This window comes from Canis lupus, chromosome 27 (genome assembly GCF_003254725.2).
Source record: "Canis lupus dingo isolate Sandy chromosome 27, ASM325472v2, whole genome shotgun sequence".
Classification (NCBI taxonomy): Eukaryota; Metazoa; Chordata; class Mammalia; order Carnivora; family Canidae; genus Canis; species Canis lupus.
The window spans coordinates 25,803,695-25,820,000 of NC_064269.1; the positions used below are offsets into that span (position 1 = coordinate 25,803,695).

The following is a 16,306-nucleotide window of genomic DNA, read 5'->3' on the forward strand; positions in this document are numbered from 1 at the left end:
CTGGAAGTCCTAGCCTCAGCAATCAGACAACAAAAAGACATTAAAGGCATTCAAATTGGTAAAGAAGAAGTCAAACTCTCCCTCTTCGCCGATGACATGATACTCTACATAGAAAACCCAAAAGTCTCCACCCCAAGATTGCTAGAACTCATACAGCAATTTGGTAGCGTGGCAGGATACAAAATCAATGCCCAGATATCGGTGGCATTTCCATACTCTAACAATGAGACTGAAGAAAGAGAAATTAAGGAGTCAATCCCATTTACAGTTGCACCCAAAAGCATAAGATACCTAGGAATAAACCTAACCAAAGATGTAAAGGATCTATACCCTCAAAACTATAGAACACTTCTGAAAGAAATTGAGGAAGACACAAAGAGATGGAAAAATATTCCATGCTCATGGATTGGCAGAATTAATATTGTGAAAATGTCAATGTTACCCAGGGCAATATACACGTTTAATGCAATCCCTATCAAAATACCATGACTTTCTTCAGAGAGTTAGAACAAATTATTTTAAGATTTGTGTGGAATCAGAAAAGACCCCGAATAGCCAGGGGAATTTTAAAAAAGAAAACCATATCTTGGGGCATCACAATGCCAGATTTCAGGTTGTACTACAAAGCCGTGGTCATCAAGACAGTGTGGTACTGGCACAAAAACAGACACATAGATCAATGGAACAGAATAGAGAACCCAGAAGTGGACCCTGAACTTTATGGTCAACTAATATTCGATAAAGGAGGAAAGACTATCCATTGGAAGAAAGACAGTCTCTTCAATAAATGCTGCTGGGAAAATTGGACATCCACATGCAGAAGAATGAAACTAGACCACTCTCTTTCACCATACACAAAGATAAACTCAAAATGGATGAAAGATCTAAATGTGAGACAAGATTCCATCAAAATCCTAGAGAAGAACACAGGCAACACCCTTTTTGAACTCGGCCACAGTAACTTCTTACAAGATACATCTACGAAGGCAAAAGAAACAAAAGCAAAAATGAACTATTGGGACTTCATCAAGATAAGAAGCTTTTGCACAGCAAAGGATACAGTCAACAAAACTAAAAGACAACCTACAGAATGGGAGAAGATATTTGCAAATGACCTATCAGATAAAGGGCTAGTTTCCAAGATCTATAAAGAACTTATTAAACTCAACACCAAAGAAACAAACAATCCAATCATGAAATGGGCAAAAGACATGAAGATAAATCTCACAGAGGAAGACATAGACATGGCCAACATGCACATGAGAAAATGCTCTGCATCACTTGCCATCAGGGAAATACAAATCAAAACCACAATGAGATACCACCTCACACCAGTGAGAATGGGGAAAATTAACAAGGCAGGAAACCACAAATGTTGGAGAGGATTCGGAGAAAAGGGAACCCTCTTACACTGTTGGTGGGAATGTCAACTGGTGCAGCCACTCTGGAAAACTGTGTGGAGGTTCCTCAAAGAGTTGAAATTAGACCTGCCCTTCGACCCAGCAATTGCACTGTTGGGGATTTACCCCAAAGATACAGATGCAATGAAACGCCGGGACACCTGCACCCCAATGTTTATAGCAGCAATGTCCACAATAGCCAGACTGTGGAAGGAGCCTCGGTGTCCATCGAAAGATGAGTGGATAAAGAAGATGTGGTTTATGTATACAATGGAATATTACTCAGCTATTAGAAATGACAAATACCCACCATTTGCTTCAACGTGGATGGAACTGGAGGGTATTATGCTGAGTGAAGTAAGTCAATCGGAGAAGGACAAACAGTGTATGTTCTCATTCATTTGGGGAATATAAATAATAGTGAAAGGGAATATAAGGGAAGGGAGAAGAAATGTGTGGGAAATATCAGAAAGGGAGACAGAACGTAAAGACTGCTAACTCTGGGAAACGAACTAGGGGTGGTAGAAGGGGAGGAGTGTGGGGGTGGGAGTGATTGGGTGAAGGGCACTGGGGGTTATTCTGTATGTTGGTAAATTGAATACCAATAAAAAAATAAAAAAAAGAAAATACTAATAGAGCTCCATATTTATGGCAGAGTGAAGGATGAGACTTTGCTCTTTCTCCTCTTTTTTTTTCTTTCTACTTTTAATTGTTTCTATACTGTTTACTGACATTTACATAATTAGTATTAGAAGAAGCTGGAAGGCATTTTCCTCTTCTTTGGTTAAATATCCACTAGTGAAGGATGTAGCTAGCTGTCTCAGTCAGTATAGCATGATTCTTGTCTGAGTCTGGTGAGTATGATCCCCACAGTGGCTGTAGCGATTAAGAAAATATCCAGTAGCAGAATTACCGGATCACATGGTAGTTCTTTTTAAATTTTTTTGAGGAAATTCCATCCTTTTTCCCATAATGCCTACACCATTAACATTCCTATTAACAGTTCATGAGGGTTCATTTTTCTCTGTATCTTCGCCAACACTTGCTTTTCTTCTATTTTTGATTTTAGGTAAAGTGATATCTGATTGCAGTTTTAATTTGTATTTCCTTGATGATTAGTGATACAAAGCATCTTTTCATGTGTCCATTAACCATCTGTATGTCTGTTTGGAAAAATATTTAGGTCCTCTGCCTTTTTTTATTTGGATTATTTATTTTGTTGGTATTGCACTGTATATGTTCTTTATGCATTTTGAGCGTCAACCCCTTATTAATATATCACTTGTGAGTATCTTCTCCCAATCAGTAGGTTGCCTCTTTTTGTTGTTGATGGTTTCTTTTTCTGTTGGAAAGAATTTTAGTTACATGATTTTGAAAAGATATATGCACCCTATGTTTATTGCAGCATTATTTACAATAAGCAGGATATAGAAGCAACCCTTGTATCCCCTGATAGCTGAATCGATAAAGAAGTTGTGAGATATACATATATTATATATATATAGTAAGGAAGAATAGAATCTTGCCATTATAACAACATGGATGGATCAGGTGGGTATAATGCTAAAGGAAATATGTCAGTCTGAGAAAAACAAATGCCATATGTATGTTTTCACTGTTATATAGAATTTAAGAAATTAAAAAAAAATTAAAAAGAAAAAAGAGAGAATCAAAAAAACCCCATCCCAGACTCCTAAATAGAGGGCCAAACTGATAGTTGCCAGAGGGAAGATGGGTAGGGGAATGAGTGATTTAAATAAAGGGGACTAAGAGAACACTTATCTTGATGAGCACTGAGAAATACATGGAATTGTTGAATTCTTGTATTGTACACGTGAGAACAAGAACACTGTATGCTCATTATATTCAGTAAAAATAAAAGAAACTAGAAAAAGACCAAAAAAAGATGGCATATGGTCCCTGCACGTAAGAAGCTGATATTCTAATACAAGGTGTAAAGCAAAGCTGTAACACAAAGTAGAAAGTGTTGTCATAAGTAATATACAAATAATGTATTTTGGGAATTCAGAGTAGAAGATGATCATTTGTGGCTGGCACAGTGGTGAGGGTTAATTGGTGAAACTAGAGAAGACTTTGTACAGGAATGGACTTTTTTTTTTTTTTTTTAATTTTTATTTATTTATGATAGTCACAGAGAGAGAGAGAGAGGCAGAGACACAGGCAGAGGGAGAAGCAGGCTCCATGCACCGGGAGCCCGACGTGGGATTCGATCCCGGGTCTCCAGGATCGCGCCCTGGGCCAAAGGCAGGCGCCAAACCGCTGCGCCACCCAGGGATCCCCAGGAATGGACTTTTAGTTGGCTGTCATCAGGGATAGGATTTACCACATATGGGCAGCAGGGAGAAGCTGTAGGCAGTGGGAATACCAGGAGGAAAAGCAGAGGAAAACAAAACTGTTCAGAGCACTGAGCAGGCTGTGTAGCCTGAGCCCTGGCTGTGTGAGGGGACAACAGAGCCATACACAGGTGGATTGCAGCCACAGCTTTCCTCTGAGCACAAAGCACTTTGGCCTTGAACCCATTACCCATGCTGAGAACCCCTTTGTTGGTACTTAGGGACATCTGCATTCTTGGACTTTGAAGTTTTTCTACTGCAACAGTAGAAACCTGCTTTGGTCCACCTACTCAGAAAGCACACAGCTGAGAGCCATGTGTCCTGGGTCACGGTCTTGTTTCTACCACTAACTACCAATGTGAACTTGAAAAGTGCTCAGTCCCTCTGCTTGTTTATCTGTAACAGGAGAGATCAGGACTGATAGTTCCTCAAGTCTGTCTACTTAAAGAATTCTAGGATTTCCTCTGGTCCTTCTGTTATTCTCTTAACTAGGTCCCTTTACTGAACATAATCTGTACCCTCTTCCTGCCCACTTTTCACCACAACCTATTGTTGGAGCTGTAGAGGTCCAATAAATAACATGCCATTCCCCCCACCCCTACCCCATGTTTGGAATCTATTGATAATCATGACACAGAGACAGATGATTGAATCATCAGCTGTAGATGTGCAGCCTATTGCCTTGCTAATCCTGTATCACTACATTAGACAGACTTACTCCTCATCACGAAAACTGCTGAGTATCCCTCACTTGCCATCACAGAAGAGTCTGCTTTAATTAGTTTTTTTTCCTGTATGAGCAGGTTGGATTTCATGTGTCCAGTGGTCAGGTTTGTTCTGGACAAAATAAGAGAGCTAACAAAAGTTGAAAGAAGCTAAACTGATATGCTCCATGTTACGTCTTCATTAATCAAAGGTCACAGAGAGCCAGGTGGAGAGAGGCCAGTTGCAGTACTCTGCTTAGTGGTGCTCAGACTTCATGGGGTGCCATGAAACCTGGAGGACTTGTGAAAAGAGATTGCTAGACCACTGTCCCCAGTGTTTGAAATTCAGGAGGTGGAGGTGGAACTCAGAATTTATATTTCTAACAAGTTCCCACGTGATGCTGCTGCTGCTGGTCTAGAGACCACACTTTGAAAACCAAAGATCCAGCTGAAGCCCCTTCATGTGTATAGATGAAGGGAAGGAAACAAGGTGTCCTTTGAACACTTCACCTTCATTTAATGTAACATTTAGATTAAAATGCCATTATTAATTATTTCACAGAGGGAAATCTAAATGAATAATTTCACAATTACATGTATATCAAATGTGTACTTTAAGTATCTTACAGTTATGTCTATTGTACCTGAAGAAATCTGAAATAAAAAATAGCATACCAGTTATCTGTGTATCTTTCTTGTCTTTTTTTTTTGTTCCTGATTATAGTCATAGGTAAGGAGTATAACCTGTTCACTTCCTAGGGCATCCAGCTGGTGGCCAGGCATACAATGAGCATTTAATAAATTCATGTTAAATTGAATTGAGCCTTACACATTTCCTTGGTACCAAAAATTCTCCTTTCCTTCAGACTAACAGTGTGCTACTTCTCTAAGGCTATCTTCTGGGGGACTTCCTTGACAAACAGCATTTCTCTCCATCTAGAACTGTATCCTTACCCAGCAGCTAGATCTGTCCCCAGGCACTTGTAGTTTTGCCTTTGTGTGGCTATGCCTGAGTTCTGGTGACTGTCCTGTCTGTTCCATTACAGTGGAATCATGCTCAGGGCCAGGGATAGGTTCTCCCCTTCCTCTGGACCCAGCGGTAAGCAGAGTGTTCATTCCAAGATCAACAGGGAAAACAAGTCCTGGGGCAGAAGGATGCCTGATATAATGTTCCATGGTCCTGCTCTATCTCTTCCCATGGGATGTGGGAGGGGATGGGAGGAGTGAAATTGATAGAAACCCCAACCTACTCTACCTGACTCCAGGGAGTCCCTGGAGATGAGACTGGCTCCAGTGTGAGCACAACACGCATCCTTCTTGATGCATCAATTTTATGCTTTGGTATAGGAGGGCCAGTGTTTTTCTACTGTAATTATGTATGGGGCCCACGCTGGGAGGGAGGGAGGGAAGCTACTTTCTCACTTGCTGAATTTCTCCTCTTTTGAACAGGAAGTAAGTGGCTGCAGGGAAAATTATTCGAGCCAGGATTACCCATATATTTACCCACGACTTTATTTATTTATTTATTTATTTAATTTTTTTTTTTTTATGATAGGCACACAGTGAGAGAGAGAGAGAGAGGCAGAGACACAGGCAGAGGGAGAAGCAGGCTCCATGCACCGGGAGCCTGACGTGGGATTCGATCCTGGGTCTCCAGGATCGCGCCCTGGGCCAAAGGCAGGCGCCAAACCGCTGTGCCACCCAGGGATCCCTACCCACGACTTTAGATGCTTCTTTGAGAGACTGGTGCAAAAACCTTGTTAGAGCATCTATGATTCTTTAGGGAAAGAGAATTGATACCCCACATATGGAGAAAAATGGACAAAATAGATATCAATAATTGGATAGGAATGGAGGCATCATTACTCTGGAAGGGAAGGTATGAGTAGAAACTGAGAGAGAGGTATTGGTCAAGAGACACTTCCTGGAGGTGGGTGCTTATGGAGTAATTTGGGAAATAGAAGAGGGGCAGGTGAGTTGGAAAGGAAAAGGGACAGTAATTCTAGGCTACATAGATCCTAAGAGTCATGAAAGATGAGACTCTTGTGAGGGGTGTGTTTTCTCACATTTGAAGGGAATTTATGCTTCAGGTTTTATTGTGTATTGTGCCATGGGGTGTGGTTTCTGACCCAGGAAGGATGAGATATGATTCTCACAGCCATCTGGAGGATAGACAGACAGTGGTTATGGATAGAGAGACTCTTCTTGGGAGAGAGTTGTAGCACCTGCTACAGTCATCTAGATCCCGCTCTTCATAGTGTGGTCCATGGACCAGAAGCATGGGGGTCACCTGGGAGCTTGTTAGAGCTCCTGTTATCGCAGGCCCCAACCCAGACCTCCTGAATCAGAATCTGCATTATTAACAGGCTCCCAAGTGATTTGTATGCTTTTTCAGCTTTGGGAAGCACTGGCCTGAGATGATGCATGACAGGTGTCTGGGCTCAGATGAGCACTATGGCAAGTCTGACAATCTTGGAATTGGGAGTGATAGAGGAGGGCGCTAGGCTGTGGAAGTTGAATTTGGGGAAGAGGGATAAGTGTGGGGTCTGTGTCCTCTGTCCCCAGGATTCCCACTCCAGTCACTATGCCAGGGTGTGGACCCTGCCCACTGTGGGGAGAAAAGCCTGTGGTGCCTCACTGGGGTCTGTCTGGTCCTCAGGGGCTCCCCGGGTCAAGCATTGGGTGGTGGGGATGGCCGCCAATTCTTTTCCCATCCTTCATATGATGGACAGAAAGAGACTGAGGAGGTCATATTAGTCATGGCCCCGTCTCAGGGCTGTACTGTCGCTTCATCAAATGAGTTATAACTTGAGAGGCTCTGGAGGTTGGGGGATGAAAAAATTTCCACGGCGATTAGGGTCATCCCAGCCTCCGAAGGTGGCACACAAGGACTCCTGGGGACCCTAAGGCCCTCAGGCAGAATGAGGAGAGCCTAGAGTTAGGACCTGCAGCCTGGTGCCCTCATTCCCAGATCCTGGGGTGGGGGCAGAGGGAGAGCAGGCCTGGATCCCCTGGTCTAGGCCTGGACCCCTTGTCCTCCCTCCTACCCTAGCCCCCCTCTTTATAGCCTTCCCTGGTCAGAGCTGGGCCTCTGAGCCCTTCCCATGCAGCCCTGAGTGCAGGCCTCAGGCCCCAGTCTGCACCCAGCCTGAGACCCGGGACCCTGATGCCCTCCCCCTGTTCCTGGCAGGGCAGAGGCACCCCTGCTCAGGCTCCCATCTCCACCCCAAGACTCACAGCCTCCCTTTTCTGGCTCCTCCTCCCTCCACCCCCTAGCACAGCCTCAACCCTGCTGGAAATGTGCACAAATTAAATCAGTCACATGTCTGGTATGAGTCTCCAGGATCCCCTGGGACAGCACACACATGCACACAGGCACCTGCACCGATGCTCACACCCCTACATACACACAGACACTTACCTCAAATACACACATACCACACCTATATGTTACGAACTTCTCACATGTACACAACACAAAGACACATCCCCTCAAACAGACTACCTGCACCTCCAGACCTACACACACTCATACACTTGTCACACTTGTCCATACATACACACCACCCTATTCCTTTGGTCTAATGATCCAGAGCCCAGTCCTCTAGGCTCTAGAGATCTTGAATATCCAGGAGAGAGTATGGACAAGGAGAGAGTGGGTAGAAGGGACCCAGGATAAGGAAAGGGGGTAGGGATCCTACCCCTACCCCTGCTGCTCAGGGGCCCTCCCCAGCTCCCCTGCAGAGTCATGGCTCAGCCTGAATGGGAAGTGACTCTCTGGTCCTACCTTCACCTTCCTAGGATGCTCCAAGGACCCACAAACACCTTTGCCACAGCCTTTACTCCCTGCAGCCTCCCAGGCTCTGACTCCTTGTGAGCTGCTGTCTGCCCTCCTCCCAGTGGGATCCTCCTCCAGGGCTCCTTCTAGACAGCTGGCCTGCTTGAACATCTCTGAGTTTCCCTGGCACTACCCCATCCTGGTGCCTCCAACTTCCCAAATGCAGGCCCCCAATCCCTCTGACCCCTCCCCTGCCCACCTCCCATCCAGTCCCCTCCCACCTGAACAACATCCAACCCCACCCAGATTGCCTCCCTCCCCTCCTGGCTCACCTCCCCAGACATCCCCACCTCCCAGTGGGCTCCACCTTCCCATTACCTCCATCTCTCCATCCTGCTGCATCCTACCACATTGCCCCATTTCTTGTCATTTCTACATCTGCTTTCACACCTCCTCCACCCTTAGGAATCTAGGGAGTAGGGCAGGGCTCAGAGCCCAGCTGAAGGAAGGACATTAGCCCCCTTCTCTCCTCCTGTCCTCTGACTGTCGTCCCCTCCTCCCTTCCTGAGGACAGACCTGGTCAGGTGTTAGAGAGCTGAAAAGACATCTCCTCATCAGCAAGTGATGGGGGGCGCTGCGCAGAGGAACTCCAAAACCAGGGTATACCTACAAGGCAGTGAGTTCACCTGAGTAAGCCCTGCCCACTAAGCACAGCCCCCCCCCTTGTCAGTGGCCTCAGAGGGAGGGGACGGGTCAGCCCTCACTTCCATCCTGCCCCCTGTCCTAAGGCACCCTTGACAGCCCGGGGACATCGGAAAGGCCTAATGACCTGGTCACCCCAAAGCCACTCCGTCTCAGGAGAGGACAGAGCCAAAGGTGACTGCTCCCCCTCGGGTCATCCCACCACCTGGGCCTCCTTCCATCTGGAGGGAGACGCCCCCTCAGTGCCCAGGGCAGGTTTGTGGGAGAGAAGGACCCTGCTCAGCCTCAGTCTTTCCTCCACGCAGATCACTGAGGTCTGAGAGCCCAGCTGAGGGCTCCTGGTTTAGCAGCGACCCTGTGTGTGCAGGACAGGCCTGGCGCCTCCACCTGGAAGCCAAGATCCCCACAGAGTGTCACCTTGTTTTCTGCCGGTTTGCTCTGTGTGGTCTCTCCTTCCCCCGCCACACCTTGTTGAACCCCAACACTCCTGGGGAGACAATATCCCTCTAAGGGTCTCTTTTCACCCTGTTCCTCCCTGTATCAGGTCCAGGATTTGTGCTTCAGAAAACAAGCAGCGCTGTCTGCTCAAGGGAAGTTCTTCCTCTCCTCTTGCTTTAATCCTTCTTGCTGCTGCAAGTAATCATATTGTCCCCGAAAACTGTGAGGCTCTCTCCCAACTTTCCCCTTCTCCCCACTTCTTCAGCTTCTCCGTGGTTTGTCCCAAATATCTACACTCTGGATCCCAGGCTTCAGGGAGGCTTCTGGGCATGGACATCAACCCAGATGCTGAGGAGTCTGACTATCTCTGTGAGCTGCACGGGGAAGGCAGTGGTGTCTGGGTTGAGAAAGGCCAGAGAACACTTTGGAGCTCTGTGCACACAGCAGGTGTGTAGTGAGTGTGAAATGCCCCAATGAGAAGCTGGGAAGGGGAGGTGAGGGAGGGGGAGAGGACAGGAGTGAGGCTGGACTGGTCTGAACTGTCTGCTCCCCATTCTCTTCCCTTCTGCTCTGGGCCACCTGGAGAGAATATGCTCTAAGACTGACCTGAGCCTGGAGTCCTCCCTAAGCTGAGGGGGTGACCTCTTCTCCATCCACCTCCACCCAGCCCAGCTCAGGACACCAGGACAACCCCCGCAGGAGTGGAGCCACTGTTCCCCCACCCCACCAACCACACACACAACCCTCTTCAGCCAGGGCTCCAGATCTCTGAGCACTCACCTTGCACCCCAGCCTGAATGCCCCCATCCTGGCAGAAACTTAGGTGACCTCCCTCAGCCCCTGCTGTCAACGTGGTAGTCTCCAAGCTTTAGCCAGCTCCCTTAGCCCACAGCATGATTAACTGATCTTTCTTAGCTCACCTATACTATGTCTAATGCAAACGTGTTATCCCAACAGGAGGCAGGTTTGGGAAAGGGTGAGTGGGTGTAAAGTTACAGGTCCCAGTCTCGGATTCTGATTACTCCCAAGCCTTTCTTTCTTTCTTTTTTTTTTTTTTTTTAAGATTATTTATTTATTCATGAGAGACAGAGAGAGAGAGAAAGAGGCGGAGACACAGGTAGAGGGAGAGGCAGGCTCCATGCAGGGAGCCCGACGTGGGACTCGATCCCGGGTCTCCAGGGTCGCGCCCTGGGCCGAACCGGGCGCTAAACCGCTGAGCCACCTGGGCTGCCCTCCCAAGCCTTTCTTAATGAGACCACCGCTCTGCAAGAGACAGGAAGAAATGCTACCAACTGGTGCCAGGAGGAAGGGGCAGGCAAGTAGTTAAAGGAAAACCCTGGTAATGACAGAGGTGGCTGAGGCTGCTGGGATCCTGGCGGACAGCCTGCTCCCCACAGCCTGGGTTGTCTTCAGACTTGGAGCGGGGATCCATGGATGATGGGGATGAGAGGTGGGAGACTCTAAAGTCACTTAGGAGATGTCTTAGCTCTCCCAAAAGTCCAAAAGCCTGACCAGCTGCCCCAAGAAGCCCAGAACTCACTAAGACTGAGGTGGGAGGTGAGAAGGAGTCTCTGTGAGAGCAACTAGCCTCTCTGTGAACTTCTGTCTCCATCTCTTCCCCAGCTCCTCATATCCTGGGGCATTACTTTAGAGGCCTCTGCCTTGATCTGTTCCAAGTCTGGAGCAAGATCAAAGCACTTAACAGCTTTTTTGCTTGCTGAATCCTCAGCTGGAGAGGAGGGGTCAGGGTCCATCCTGAGGCAAGGGGAGGGCCCTGATTCCCCTCTTCCCAAGGCAGTGTTCAGTTCAGGAATTTGTTGGTTTTTTTTATTTTTTGTTTGTTTGTTTGTTTGTTTTGAGTTCGGGAATTTGGACCAAAGTAGGAACCAATCCTAACACTGGGTCGACACACACACCCTGGTCCGAAGGCTTTTATTCTCATTATCAATGTTATTGATACAGTTGCAGGTTAGAAATTGAATTAATTCATAATCACATTAGTGTGATACATGACAGTGAGCAGTAAGGTGCTCCTAACCTCTACCTAAAGAACATTCCTTGTGTTCGTCTATGATAAGACCCCATTTATTTCCTTCAGGGGTTCTTCACACTCTGGAATTATTAAACATTGGTTTTCTTGCTTATTGTCTTATTCCCACTCGGAAAAGCTCTGTATTTGAATTAGAGAAAGAATGAATGACGAATACTTTGTGCAGGAATAAATTTACTGGTGAGAGAAACATTTCCTAATATATGACCCATTCCTGAACGTATCACGTGAGAACCTATGTTAACAATAATATCTATAATCAATATTCCTAATGCCCCTACTTCTACATCTTCTCACCATGGCGTCTTTTCCTCTATTTTATACTATGCGAAAGCATCTTAGCAAGTCTTTAGCTCTGTGTCAAGCCCTGTGGAGAGGATATAAATATGTATGGGGCAGAGTCTCCCCACCGCAGAAGCTGACAGATGAGTAAAGAACAAGGCGAAGACACAGGGTAACTACAACTGAACAGGTGTGTGGAGAGCCAGCTATGGTGAGACTGACACAAAGGACTAGAGGAGGGCAGAGGAAATAAATTGCTTCAGGGTAGGTAATCCTGGAACATGTGGGCAGGAGGTAATATTTAAACTGAACCACTGATTGTGAAGGATTTCAGTAGTCAGAGATTGGGAGGATGGAATTCCAAGGAAAGACATAGCTAATGGGAAGGATTTCTTGACTTTGGGCATCATTGGATATTGAACTTCTATTCGTCATGAGGGAGTGAGATGCAAGGACCAGTGAAATTCAAGGTAAAACTGTAGAAGCTCCAGGCTTTGAATAGAGAAGACAGGAGCCAGGACCTGGGTCGCAGCTCAAGGTCCATTTATCTTCACTTCTCTTACACCTGATCTTATTGTTCAGTTCACATGGGACAGGGCACCCTCTGTGCCTCCATCTATATGCCTCGCATCTCCTTTCTCCCCCCAGTAGTTCTTTATTAACAATGAAAGGATTTCCTAACCTTGTTACTGAGAAGAGCACAAAACACAGAAAGGCACAAACTAAGTTAGATAATTTGCATGCCTGGGGAAAGGGAGAAACTTCTGCCATCTCCATAGTCAGTTTTCCTAGATCTTCTGACTCTATGTCAATAAATACTATATTTCCTCATTTTCTGGACAAGAGATACTGTGAAATGTCAGATGTAAAGTTTCTCATAAAAATCCTTCATAAAGGGGGAGCCCAGGTAGCTCAGGGGTTTAGTGCCTTCGGCCCAGGGCTTGATCCTGGAGACCAGGGATCGAGTCCCGCATCGGGCTCTCTGCATGGAGCCTGCTTCTCCCTCTGCCTGTGTCTCTGCCTCTCTCTCTCTCTCTCTCTCTCTCTCTCTGTGTGTGTCTCTCATGAACAAATAAATAAAATCTTTAAAACAATCCTTCATAAAGCAGGCCCCGGCACTGGCTTCGGAAGGTGGAGGAGGGGGGTCCTGTGCTGTGTCTCTGCCTTCAAACCACGCACGGGTCCACTTGTCTCCTGCTTCCAGGAGCTTTGCTCCAAGCTTTGTAAAGAAGGAAACAGAAACATTGAATCCTCTTACAACCTTGCTTCTTTCAGAGCCCATTACTTCTTTATGAATTTAGGATTCATAAAGGATTTCTTCCCTGTCCACCCCCGCCACCCGCCACCTTCTCTCTCTTCAGTGCTCATTTCCAAGGTGACCCAGCTACTGAGGTTAGAAGGGGACCTGTGACAGCAGGAAGGATCTGGAGCAGGAGCAGGTGGGTCAGAGATGGAGGGGAGACGGAGGGGCAGGGAGGGCTTGAGAGAGAGGATCCCTGGGAAGAGGGGGCTCAGCACCCTGGGTGTCCCCTCAGCTCCATGTGTCCAGGGCTGTGGTGGGAGGGACCCGATTAGAGCAGGGAAAGTGCTTCCCTGTGTGCAGCTTCCAGGGGCCCCTGGACACACAGGGCACAGAGCAAATGAGGGATGGAGAGAAGCTCCTCTGGCAGCTCAGGAGGGAGGAGCAGAGGGCAGGGCTGGGGGAGTCTGAGGAGCAGAGGGTGTGGGTGCCGAGGCCGGGTGTGCACAGCAGGCGTGTGCGGCCCGCGGGTCTGTGCTGCGGGGTTCACAGTCCTTGTGCCCAGTTCTGTGTGTGAGCAGGTATCACCCGGGGCAGGGGTGGCTGTGACATCAGGTTATCGGAGCCCAGGGCTGCGAGCTGCCTTCCCACTGGGCCTACAGGGTGTGCTTTGCTTTTAGGAGCAGCTGTGGGCGCCCAGGGAAGACCCCTGGGTTGGGAATGGAGCCCGCGTGGGCTCCAGGGCTGGCTCTAGTGACCAGCGGGGCCCCTGGAGGCATCACCTCTGGGAGCTGCGCTGCCACCTGCTGTCCAAGCATAAAGGAAAAGCCAGGTGGCCCTTGTGTGCCAGCAGCCCCTGGGCTGGGGCCAGGAAGGGAAGGGGCTGCCGCGGGGGTCAGGGACGCCGGTGGGGAGGGCGGCAGGAGGGCTTCCCTGAACTCGGAACTGCCTGGGTTCTCGCTGGAGCCCCGACTCCCCAGGCTGGGCGGCCCCCCCTCTCTCAGCGCCCAGGGCCCAGGGCGGGCTGTGCGGGGAGCGCCCTTCTCTGCCGCCCTCTGGTGGCCGCGGAGCGCGTCGCAGGCCGCTGCGGAGAAGGTGCCCCTCAAGTCCCCAGGGCCGGGTCCCTCCCCCCTGGTGGAAATTGCATTTATGAGGAGAAGCAAACTTGATTGTTCCCCTGCATCTCCCGGATCCCGCCCTGGCCCCTGCTTCCCAGGGGCAGTCAGGAGCTCCTTAAGGCTGAGAAAGTCTTCCTGAGATTTCAACCCCTTTGTCATTGCCTAAGTTTTCATTTCTTCCTGTTGGGAATGTGCTGTGAGGACAAAGGGCTGAGATCAAGATATTGAGGAATGAGACCAATTTCTGCGCGTCCTTGGGGTCCATCTAGAATTTCACCTTAAGAAGGTCATTGAAGGGTTGCAAGGAATGATGGCAGAGGTAGTGACATTCCTGGAGAACATGGGTCTGGAGCCGACCAGGCATGATGAGTCTGGGCTTCTGTGCATTTGCCCCTGAGCTCAGCCCATCAGCCTCAGCAGGGAGACGGATGGGCAGGAGCCAGGAGGCAGGAGGCAGGGATGCTGGAGGAGATGGCAGATGGACAGATGCTGACAGGACTCCTTATCTCTAGCTCTCGATGCCCTTCCCCACCAGGCTGTCCTGGGCCCTCCCCTCTAGTGCTCAGGGCTCATTAGGGACTGCCTATCTTTGGGGAGACACCGAGGGACCAGGTTGCACTGGGTGGGTAGGGGGAAGAGGGGGAGGGAGGGACCCCAGATAAATGAGGGAGGAGGAGGGATTGGGATGCCTGGGATTTGAGCTGGGGTCCTCTGATCCCTGGGGCGCGGCAGGCTTGGCAGGGACACTGTGCTGGGCACACATACTGAGGTGCTGGGGGTGAGGGAGTGGGGTTGGGGTGGGAAGGGATATGAAAGGGATTGAGTTCCACTGATTTGGGGCTTATTGTGGGAGACCTGGTGCAATAGGAGCCACTGACTTTATGAAGAGCTTCCTATGTACACAGAGGGGTTACAAGTGCCATGCTGGGATAAAAGAGGGACACACATATTTCTGTTCCCATTTCCTTATTTGGAGACCTCACACATGTCCTTGGTTTCTCCAGGTGTGACTGTCTGTGGTGCAAGGAGCTGCTGGGTTGTTCCTGCCCAGGGTGCAGAGCCAGAGCTCCCAGGTTTTCTGTTCTGCACACCCTGGTACTCCTCTGCCAAAGCACTTCCAGTGGTGTCTTGCCTCTCCTCACGTCTCTAATATACTCCAGATATATAGATACCTGGTCAAGGGGAGCTGAAATGCCCTCCCAGTATTTCCTGTGGATCTCAGTGGATGGACTGGGAAAGGTCAGATCAAACCTTAAGGTGGGAGGAGAACTGCATTCGGAGTCGTGGAGAATGTTCTGAGAGGAGCAGGATGTTGCAGTAGGATTCCAACCTGCATCCTAATCCACCGGCCATCTACCTGCCACACAAAAGGCTTCCAGGCACAGTTCTCTGTGCTCTACGTGCCAGCCCACCCCTGCATGTAGGGGGCAGTTGAGGGGGGGGGGCAGGCCGAGAAGGAGGATATGGCTATAGGGACGGGGACAGAAAGGACCAGGATATTCATGCCCAGACCAACAGATGAGACCAATACGACGGAGCTGGTCCCAGGACCTGGTGGGTCCTATAGACCCAGACACAGAATCACCAGAGACACAGTGGACTGTGGGACAGAGACACAAGGGGATAGAGCCAGATACAGGAGAAAGGAAAGAGAGGAGCCTCCATGGACCAGAGCAGAAGATCATGACAGACACAGAAATACCCCAAGGCCAGAGATAACAGAGACAGACATGGACTCAGAGATAGGAGAGGGACCTAGGCTCAGGGGGTGGGAAAGCCATGGACCCAGAGCCAAAGGCAGATCCCTGGACGGGGGGACAGGGTGATGAGACTCCAGAGAAGGGCCCACAGGGAGGGAGGGATAGGGAGACAGAGGAGGGCAAGGAGAGGTGGGGGCAGGGGAGAGGCAGGGAGAAGGGGCAGGGAGAGGCAGCAGAGGGTGGGGTGCAGGCTCTGAGCCAAGGGCTCTGCTGGCCTCCCAGGTCCTGGGGCTGTGGTGGGAGGAGGGGCTTGTGTGTGTGTGTGTGTGTGTGTGTGTGTGTGTGTGGCAGGACCCCAGCAGGCAGGAGCTCTAGTCACAATGCCAGAGTCCTCTGGTGCTGAAGGGGCCCCTGTCCCCCTCCCTCTGCAGCCCCTGCTCTGAGCAGAGGGGGGCAGGGAGAGACACCAGATGCAAGTCAGAGACAGTCTGAGTTGGAAAAGAAGTGGCAGCGCTGCCTCCCCCACACCCCGAGATCAGA

At 49.0% G+C, this 16,306-nt stretch overlaps 2 protein-coding genes and 1 long non-coding RNA gene across 5 annotated transcripts in view; all 3 read left to right on the plus strand.

Moving 5' to 3' along the window:
• LOC112665499 (cationic amino acid transporter 3-like) overlaps positions 1-16,306 on the plus strand; it is a 116,461-nt gene that overhangs the window by 19,464 nt on the left and 80,691 nt on the right. The gene's annotated exons all lie outside the window — the stretch shown is intronic.
• LOC112665665 (cationic amino acid transporter 3-like) overlaps positions 1-16,306 on the plus strand; it is a 67,228-nt gene that overhangs the window by 19,464 nt on the left and 31,458 nt on the right. The gene's annotated exons all lie outside the window — the stretch shown is intronic.
• Positions 4,309-16,306, plus strand: part of LOC125753786 (uncharacterized) — a 93,457-nt gene continuing 81,459 nt past the window's right edge. Inside the window, exon 1 of the long non-coding RNA XR_007406307.1 lies at positions 4,309-5,076. This is a non-coding gene — a long non-coding RNA (uncharacterized LOC125753786). The remainder of the gene's footprint in view (positions 5,077-16,306) is intronic.